The sequence below is a fragment of the Nannobrachium achirus genome (assembly GCF_963921795.1).
Source record: "Nannobrachium achirus genome assembly, chromosome: 19".
Classification (NCBI taxonomy): Eukaryota; Metazoa; Chordata; class Actinopteri; order Myctophiformes; family Myctophidae; genus Nannobrachium; species Nannobrachium achirus.
The window spans coordinates 22,777,815-22,788,597 of record NC_137826.1 but is presented as its reverse complement, the minus strand read 5'-3'; positions in this window follow the sequence as shown (position 1 = coordinate 22,788,597).

Below are 10,783 nucleotides of genomic sequence, written 5' to 3'. Positions count from 1 at the left end.
ATCTGTTAGGGGTTACTACAGAGCCATGTGTATATCCTGTCTTTTGCTTCCCCCTTGTGGTGAACTTTTGTTATCATAAATTTGATGTGTTGTGTAATGTTGTAGTGACATTATAGTAATACTCTGGAACTTATGTTGCTATAAAAGATATTTGACTCAACTTGGTTCCAGATTCTACAATACAATACAAACATTCAGAAAGTAACACCAACTACGTACAACCACTTGTTGTTGCATTTCAGTCAGCAATGAACATGGCTGTACACATTTACATGATCATTCTCATAATCCACAAATTGTTGACAGGCAGAAATCTCTTATCTCCATATTCTAACTGTTGGTGGTTTTAGTAAATGTAACACCCTACTCAGAGTAGGCCTACTGTGTACTACAGCATCACCCTACACAGAGTACTGTGTAGGCCTACTACAGCAACACACAAAAGCATCAAAAGTAGAAGATCCACTATCTCGAAAATGAGTCTTTTTGGCCCCTCCTTTTTTCCCTCTATACCAAAATTCTTAGCAAAAAATATCTGACTTACTCTGCGTTGCAAAGTATTGCAACACGGCAAGTTGTTAGCTTGTAGATCTGCTCTCGACAACCAAATGGTTGCCTATTATTGATTGATTGATTGATTGAATACTTATGATTATTAACAGTATTGACATTTGAGGGCTCCTTTTGTGTGTGTACTAGTGTACTAGTGTTTTCATTACATGCCCTTTGCATCTGCAATATCAGTGGGGCTGTAGATACATTGTGCAACCCAATTTTGTGTTGGCTTGTGACATGTGACAATAATATGTCACATGGCAAACAAACCCATGTACACACACTCCCCACTGGGCAATGACATTTGGCCTGCATTATCAACCTGTACAGAATGAATACCTAAATATGACAATTTGTTCAGGAAAAATATTCACAACATTCAACCACATGAACCGTAGCATTCCTATTTTGGGGCAAACATTCAGTGAAAACATCAGATCTACAAGCTCAGTGTGTCACCTTGCAACAAGTTGTGAGCTTGTCGAACAGCTATTTCGAAGCAGGTCTATTATACTAGAGCCCAGGACACCCTGGTCAACTAAGTATATTTAACTAAAAGGTTAATACACCAATATATGCAGTGTTACAGTAGTCTTGGGTCGCGCGGCCCCGACGACCCATATCTTTTAGGAGCCGGGGTCTCGCACCCCCCGAAGTTCACACCTCGACAACTGTTTTAACAAAGAAACAAGCCTATATGCATATCAATAGACCTGTATAGTAGGTGTTGCGCGACGTTCGCGACCCCCCAAACATTGAATCACCATTGCACCACTGAATATATGAAACCATGTCTTTATGCCAATCTGTATGTATGTTGATTCTGCAAGAACACTGCACATAAACCTGTTTACACAAGTGTCCAAAGGACAGGTAAACACATATTGCCCACAGATCACACAATCATACAATCAGAACTCACAAATCATATAAACAAAGCCTCTGTCATGACAGAGATTTTCTCCTGTGTGTGTGTGTGTGTGTGTGTGTGTGTGTGTGTGCGTGTGCGTGTGCGTGCGTGTGTGTAATTCAGGGTCAGGGTAAAGTAGCTTTATTGCCCCTGTAATTACTAATTACAGGGTCAATAAAGCTACTTTAGCTGAACTGTGTGCCATCCCTCCTTTCCCTAGTCTGGGCTTTGTTAAGACGGCCACAAGGCCCAAATAAAGTGCAAAAGCAAAAGCAGCTGACAGTGGACAAGTAAAAAGTCCATTGTCAGTGCAAAAACAACGGCAACTAAATAAATCCATGCTAAAATGATCTCCATGGAATGATGGAGTTCAGAAGACCGGTAGGTTCCGTACGGAACCATTGTTTACTTAGATATGGAAGGATGACCTCCCACTTGGGTAATGACGCCCCCTGGCGATCATTCAGAGAAACTACTTCAGCTCCCGTACTAACGTAGGTAGGAAGGGCCTGTCACTCAAACCGGAGTGACCCGCCTCCAGGCTATATAAGCCCCCGGAGGCGGAAGTAACATCCTCTTAATACCACTCTCTGCCACATTCAGTGAAACAGAGGGGCATTACGTGGGAGGTCATCCTTCCATATCTAAGTAAACAATGGTTCCGTACGGAACCTACCGTTTACTGTCAATATTCCAGGATGACCTCCCACTTGGGATTCTTAAACTCCCCTCTAAGCCACAACCTACTCTCATACCCCCACACACCCCTCATACGGGTGAGCACAGCCCAAACGGGCGTGACCCATCACCCAGAAGGTCCCAGGCCCACCGGACCTGGGTGTGAAGGCATGAGAAAATAAGGAGAGACCCTGATAGACCGAAGTCCGCCTCATTCAACTAAATGAAAAGGACAAGTCCGCCTTATAAGTAAGACACACTATATAAGGAATTCACAGGGTCCCCCCCAAAATACCCCAGGTGGCTACATGCCCACCTGTGGGAGGGGAAGATCCGACTCCTCTATGACGTAGAGGAGGCAACTGCACCCAGAACCGAATGCGCTAGCGAAGAGGATTCGATATCCAGGTGATAGTAGGCTGCAAAGGTAGAAGGCGAAGACCAATTCGCCGAAACACAAATCTCCTGAACGGAGACTCCCTTTGCCAGTGCCCACGAAGTAGCCACACCTCTAGTGCTATGGGCTTTAAGTGCCGCCGGCACTTCCACACCCGCACTAGAGTAAGCCAGCCTAATAGCATCCACAATCCACCTCGAAAGAGTGGGTCTAGACACCGGCTTTCTGACAAGAACATTGCCCATTTCCACGAAGAGCTGAGAAGAAGCTCTAGAACCAGCAGTCCTGTCACAGTAGGCCTTCAATGCCCTGACAGGACAAAGGCAATTCAGCCGTTCATCCTCCACCGAGACAAACGGAGGAGGATGAAAAGCCAGAAGAACAACAGGCTCCTTAGGAACCACCATGTTCTTAGGAACAAACTTAAGATGAGGCTTGAGCAACACCTTGAGATCATTGTTCATAAACCGCATGCACTCCGCAGACACCGAGAGAGCTTGCAGGTCACCAACTCTTTTAGTCGTGGCCAAAGCCAGCAAAAGAGCCGTCTTGAAACTCAAAAGTTTCAAAGGCATCCCTACAAGCGGCTCAAAGGGAGCCCGACATAGGCCCCCTAGAACCACCTGCAGATCCCAAACTGGGAACAAAGACCTAGTCACCGGCCTCAAACGTTCAACTCCTTGCATGAACTTGATGACCTCCGGGACTTTAGAAGGTGCCTTGCCCGCCACCCCCAGGTGACAGGCATTAATAGCCGCCAAATACCCCCTAAGGGTAGAAAATGCAAGACCACTTCTCAAGCGGTCCTGCATAAATTCCAGAATTTCCTGGGCTGACGCCACATGGGCCACCACCGGTGGAACACGCGACTCACACCAGTCCTCAAAGGCATCCCACCTTCCATCATAAGACGCCCTCGTAGAAGGCGCCTTAGCACTCTGAATGGTAGCAACCACTTCAGAAGAAAAACCAGCTGCCAGCAGGTTTAACCTTTCACGTGCCAAACCCACAGGTCTAGGACCTGCAGGTCTTGGTGGAAGATCTCCCCCCTGGCCTGACTCAACAGATCCCTGCACTGAGGCAGCTGCCAACCCGGTTCGCAAAGGAGAGGGGCGATCGCCGATCTCCACGTGCCCTTGTAGGGAGCCACCAGGAGCATCTCCAGACCGAACCTCCTGACTCTCTCCAGAGTGGGTCGGATTAAGTCGAAGGGGGGAAACGCGTACAGTAGACCTCTCGGCCACGTGTGCGCTAAGGCGTCCAACCCCAAGGGAGGACTGCCCTTCACCGCGAAGAACAACGGACACTTCGTATTCTCCGCTGACGCAAACAGGTCCGCCACTGGCTGACCGAACTTGCGAAAATCTGGCTCGCCACCCTGGGGTGGAGAGACCAATCCTCGTAGCGAGAACCTCCCCTGGACAGGAGATCTGCTCCGCTGTTGAGGAGACCTGGGACGTGTAAGGCCCTGATCGACTTGAGGCGCGACAAGCACCAAACCGTCAATTCTCGAGCCAGACGGTCCAGTGGCAACGACGACAGGCCCCCCTGTTTGTTGACATAAAACATGGCCGTCGTATTGTCTGTCCTGACCAGGACGTGACAATGCAAAATCCAAGGCTCGAAATGCTTAAGCGCCAGGAGTATAGCCATCAACTCCAAATAGCTGATGTGACGACCCCTCATCTCCAGAGGCCAAAGCCCCTGCGCTGTGCGCCCCTCGAAAGTGGCTCCCCATCCACTGAGACTGGCGTCTGTCGTGATCGACTTGTGGGAAACCACCTCGCCAATCGAGACTCCGCTGGTGAGGAACCCCTCCACCAGCCAAGGAGACAGGGCGATCGCGCAGGAAGGGGAAACCGTAACCTTCTTGTACTTCAAGGAGGGCGGGATCCCGAGGGATAACATCCATCGTTGAAAAGGTCTCATATGAAACCTGCCCAAACGCAACAGATGTACTGCGGAAGCCATCATTCCCGTCAGTACCATGCAACTCCTGTAAGTGACCACCTGGCCCACTTGAAAGGAGTCGAGACATTCCCGAAACCTGTCCACCCTCTCCTCTGAGAGACGGGCCGACATGTCGGACGAGTCCAGAAGGACCCCAATGAATGTAAGACGACGTGCTGGAGTCAGCATGCTCTTGCCGTGGTTGACTATGAAACCTAAGGCCTTCAGGTGAGCCAAAACCACTTGTGTGTGACGCGCCACTTCGTGGGCGGAGCTCGCTGAAATCATCCAAACGTCGATGTACGTCGCCAACCTGACGCCCTGCTGTCTCAGCGGGGCGATGGCTGCTTCGGTCACTTTCACGAAAACCCTCGGGCTCAGTGACAGACCGAAAGGGAGTACTGTGTACTCGTACAGGCGACCCTCGAAGGCGAACCGTAGGAATTTCCTGTGTGGGGAATAAATCTGGACGTGCTGATAAGCATCCTTCAGATCCACTGAACAGTGGAAATCCCCTTGCCTGACCGACCGTAACATGGTGGGTACAGTTAGCATCCTGAAAACGTATTTCTTCAGGTACACGTTTAGTGCCTTTAGGTCCAGGATGGGACGTAGCCCCCCCCCCCTTTTTGGGCACCAGGAAATAACGGCTCCAAAATCCCATGCGGGATTGGGTCCTGTCCAGCTCCACTATAGCACCCTTGCTTAGCAAGGAGCTGATCTCTTCTCTCAAAAGATTTGCTTTTAAACCACGCGCCCTGGTATGAATAACCCTGCTCGAAAGCGGGGGTATGTCTGCGAACTGTAACCTGTAACCCCTGGTTATCGTTCGAAATACCCAAAGGCTCGGGTTGCATAACTTCCACTGGCGCGCGCAGCGTGCTAGCGTGTTTTGAGCGAGAGAAACCCCACCACTGTGCTTCCGTGACGGCGGAGCTTTTTTGGCGGCCGGACCGGAAGTGGGGAACCTGCGTATCCGTATCCGGAACACCCGGATGCGGAGCGCAGGGGTTCAATAGGCCGCAAGGCGGGAACACCTTCTGATTGTACCGCTTGACTAGCGGAGCTTTTTGCGGCCGGACCGGAAGCGGGGAGCTAGCGAATCCGTATCCGGTGAAACCGGAAGCGTTCGGTTTTCGCTCGATAGAGCAACAGGAGGAGCAAAGCGATTCGACTGATAAACAGACTCGCCCACAACTAAAGCATTCTCCCCTGACAGGAGAGGAACTTTTACGCATAACCTCCACTGGCACGCGCAGCGTGCTAGCGTGTTTTGAGAGAGAGAAACCCCACCACTGTGCTTCCGTGACGGCGGAGCTATTTGGCGACTGGACCGGAAGCGGGAGACCTGCGTATCCGTATCCGGAACGACCGGATGCGGAGCGCAAGGGTTCAATAGGCCGCATGGCGGAAACACCTTCTGGTTGTACCGCTTGACTAGCGGAGCTATTTTGCGGCGGGACCGGAAGCGGGGAGCGAGCGAATCCGTATCCGGTGTCACCGGAAGCGTTCGCACTTCGCTCGATAGAGAGACAGGAAGAACCAAGCGATTCGACTGATAAACAGACTCGCCCACAACTAAAGCATTCTCCCCTGACAGGAGAGGAACTTTTACGTTTAATACCTGCTCTAAGGCCTTTATGCTTGTCCCTTGACCCGGGCTCATAGTAGGCCGACAGAATTTCTGACTCAAAGTTAAATTCATAGCATCGCTCACGCGAGGGAAAGCCCACTCGCGCGCATGAGGAACCACATAATTGTTTGACGTTAACATTACTGGTTGCTGATAAAAAACCTGTGATTGATTAAGGAGTCCTGACGGGACTCCATCATTCTTACAGGAGGCATGCATAAAGGAGTCATATTGTCGACGCGAGGGATATTCCACTCGCGCGCATGAGGAACCACATAATTGTTTGACATTAACATTACTGGTTGCTGATAAAAACCTGTGATTGATTAACGAGTCCTGACAGGACTTCATCAATACTACAGGAGGCATGCATTTATCTTAGCCCCTGTCCTAAGGCCTTTATGTTTGACCCTTGACGAGGGCTCATTAGTAGGCCGGCAGAATTTTGTGACTCATTGTTAATTCATTGCATTAACCACGCGAGGGATATTCTCCTCGCGTGTAAGGGGAACCATCTAAATGTTTGACATAACATTACTGGTTGCTGACAAAAACCTGTGATTGACAAAGGAGTCCTGACAGGACTACATCAATTTTACAGGAGGCATGCAAGATGGAGTCGTCTGCGCAATAGAGTTGGACAGAAACAGACTTTGTTCTTTCAACAGATTTATCTGGGACACAAGAGGCATATTCATTGACATTCTCATTTTTATTTCCCCGACGCGGGGAAAATAAACGTCCTCGTTTGGGGGGGAGGGGAACCGGGTGACACCACGGACCCCTGCCCCAACACAAACCCCTCTACAATGTCCGCAACTAAAGCATTCTCCCCTGACAGGGGAGGAACTTTTACGTTTAATACCTGCGCTATGGCCTTCATGCTTGTCCCGTGACGAGGGCTCATAGTAGGCCGACAGAACTAGTGACTCATCGTTAAATTCATTGCATTGTTCACGCGAGGGATATTCCCCTCGCGTGTAAGAGGAACCATATAAATGTTTGACATTAACAATACTGGTTGCTGATAAAACCCGTGATTGATTAAAAAGTCCTGACAGGACTTTCAACACTTTTACAGGAGTCATGCAAGATGGAGTCATCTGTGCTAGTGCAATAGAGTTGGACAGAAACAGACTTTGTTCTTTCAACAGATCTATCTGGGACACAGGAGGCATATACATCGACATTCTCATTTTCATTTCCCCGACGCGGGGTACAGAAAATAAACGTCGTGCCCACCACTCTATACTGGGGTCTGACAGAACCCAGAAAAGATTGTGCTTGTGTAACTTCCATGAGGATTGTAGCGCTTTAGTGAATCCAACATCTCCGTTGCAGAAAACCAACGTCCTCTGCCATCGCTCCACCCGCTCCACCCGCCTGACTGGCGGGTGGAGGGGCAGTTGAAGTGCTGGCGCCGCAGGGGCCTTACCTTTCACTGTAAAGACAGGGCGAGAGCCATCCTCCTCCGCCATGTCCTCCTCCTTCTCGTCCTCAGAGTATCCTGAGTACGAACCCTAGCTCTGACTGGAGCTCAGGTCCGATTCGCGCCTGAAGGATCGGACTGCTTTGTTAAAGTTCACGTCGAAGGGGACGTCCCCGACGGTCACATCACAAAGCTACTCTTTAGGCACCGCGCCCGTAGGAGAAATGGTCACCGGAGGGATATTGTTAGACTTCTTAGTCACCTTCCTCGCGGTAACTCCGCCAGACCCGCCAGCTCCAGTGACAGTGGAGCTAGCTGCGGTCGGCTGCACGGCAGGCGGTGTCTCACGTCGCTTGGCGCCATCTTGACCAAGGCGCGCTGCTGAACAAGCGGTGCCCCGGACGGCAGCGCCGCACCTTGACTATCGGTGCGGGCCGCCTGGGGCGGACAGCCTGGGCTGTAGGATCCAGAGCGTTAAGCCCTCCTGGTGGAGCGCAGGCTCCGAGGCCTGCCCTAGCCAGGTGGAACCGATGTACCATAGCGAAGCAGTGTAGTTAACGTTAACAAGGAAGCTGTCGAGCAACGAGCTAACGGCTAAAGCTAGGCCAAACTTGGTTCAGGCAGAAACATACATTCCCTCGGCAGAAAGGCAAGAGGGACCATAGCGAAACATGTAGCTAACGTTAACAAGGAAGCTGTCGAGCAACGAGCTAACGGCTAATGCTAGGCCACGCTTGGTTCAGGCAGAGGCCTTAACAAGCTAACAGCAGAACAAACATACATTCCCTCGGCAGAAAGCAAGAGGGTTCATAGCGAAGCAGTGTAGCTAACGTTAACAAAGGAAGCTGACGAGCTAACAAGCTAACGGCTAAAGCTAGGCCACGCTTGGTTCGGGCAGAAGCCTGAACAAGCGGTAAATTTCTTTGTTATAGAAAAGAAAACCGTCGGTTTAGGACGGGACAAGAATAATTATTCTTAAGTACGGGTATAATTCTACACTCGCCGGTGGGCGACTCCAATGCCACCGCTTTAGGCTAATGCGCGAAGAATAAAATACAAAGGCTGAGTTTCAACTTATCTGAATGTGATATCGCAGAGAGTGAAAAGAGGATGTTACTTCCGCCTCCGGGGGCTTATATAGCCTGGAGGCGGGTCACTCCGGTTTGAGTGACAGGCCCTTCCTACCTACGTTAGTACGGGAGCTGAAGTAGTTTCTCTGAATGATCGCCAGGGGGCGTCATTACCCAAGTGGGAGGTCATCCTGGAATATTGACAGTAAACAATGGCTCCTGGGACAAAGGATGCCCTACTTATTTTTCCAGCAGGCGCCCAGAAGTTACAGCCCAAAGACAATATCTCATAACCATGCAGGGACGTGCTGGGCCCGATTCAGCCCGGGAAAAAGAGTTGTAGAGGCCCTCATTGCGCGCTATAGAGAGAGAGAGAGAGCTCCCTATAGCGCTGCTGCTACTCAAAGATTTGCCATTTCAGATCATGACAAGTGACAAGCCAGTGGGCATATCACTGTACATGAGTTATATTTCGTCGTTGTCGGGTGGAAACCTTATGTCCAAAACCGTTTGTTTTGTATTTATCATTTTAAAAATGATTTAAACTAGTGAAAACAGCCGATCTACAAGCACACAACGCCTCGCACCGCGAGGTGTTGTGTGCTTGTAGATCTGCTGTTTTCACTACTTTTGTGCGACGGCCTTGTATGATGAAGCAGGGCTTTGCTTTGCGAAAAAATTTACAAATTTGAAATTTGGAGATACAAGGTTTCGGCCCGACAATAACGATTTACTTTGTTGGCCGCCCAGACCCCAAAATGGAACGAAGGCCGACATTTTATTTTACATTTCTTCCTAATGGCCGACCTGGACCGGGCCGGGAATGAACCGGCCGTTCGGGAGTTGTCCCACTTTTCCCAATGGCCAGCACGTCCCTGCTCATAACATTCCTTCCGCAGGGGGTGATCAGAACCATTATGGCGTTGTCCTTCCTGAGAACCTGATGGTAGATGTCCTTAACCTGAGCTCGACTCACTCCAATAGCTTTGAACATGTCATAGTTGCACACTCAATAAAATAGGTAATTTTCCTCGGAAAGAACACATTCTTTGGACAAAAAAATCTAGTTCCATTCCGTTATAGAGGTATCAAAAAAGTGCAATGATGAGGTGGGGAACTTTGAAAGGATCCAAGACAGCTCTGTTCAGTTCAAAGTAGAAAATAGTTTATTCAATAAATGGCAAGGAAGATTAAAAAACAACCAAACACGTTTCGGCCTAGTATGGCCTTCATCAAGTTCCGCTCGAAGCCATATCTGAAACGCGTTGGTTGGATCCTTTCTAAGTTCCGCACCCCATCATTGCACTTTTTGATACTGATTAGTGATTACTATACCCTACAGGCCTACACATTCTTTCTTTCTTTCTTTTTCTTTTATTACAGCGTATCAAAACCCAGTGTTCTATTAATGACTGTGCCTGCCAAGATATTTGTAACGATCTACAAAATCAAATCAAAACAGAACCTTTTATTGCTGTCAAAGTGATAGTGCAGGCACACCCAGATCAGAGTCCAACTATGGATTCAGGCCAAGTAGTGCAATAATTCACAATCTTGCTTTCATATTTAATAGGGCAAAATACTACATATTATTGAATGTCCCATTTGAGAAACCTCAACACTAGACTGCCAGCATTATGATTCATTTGAAATGTATTGATGCATAAATGTTTGTATGAAATGCAGTTATGTTGTTTCACTGAAAGCTACTGAATATGTACAAATGTATCTGTTGTCAGGGCTCTTCATGTACAGTACCTGATCAAAAGTCTAGTAATCTGTTAAGGTTGCAAATCTTGGCAAAGCACTGTGTGTTTGGTATATACTTTTAAAATGTGCCTGTCCATTGTTTAGTTTTTTAGCCAATTGTTAAATAAATAAAAAACATTAAGGATTTAACCAGTATACTGTATGTTTATATTTCACAATGGCGTGAATGAATTTGACTGTCATATAAACTGTCCTCCCGAAGCCTCCTTGTGACCTGACAGCTGTACCTCATGAAATGAAAAGTGCCTGATGGGTTCAGTACAACACAATGAATAGATACACAATAACATTTATAAAAAGTGCAGTAAAGTTCATCCAAGTCTGTACATGGCTGCCCTACAGCCATAAAATTATATATATATACAGTATATACATACAGTCAGTTAATCAG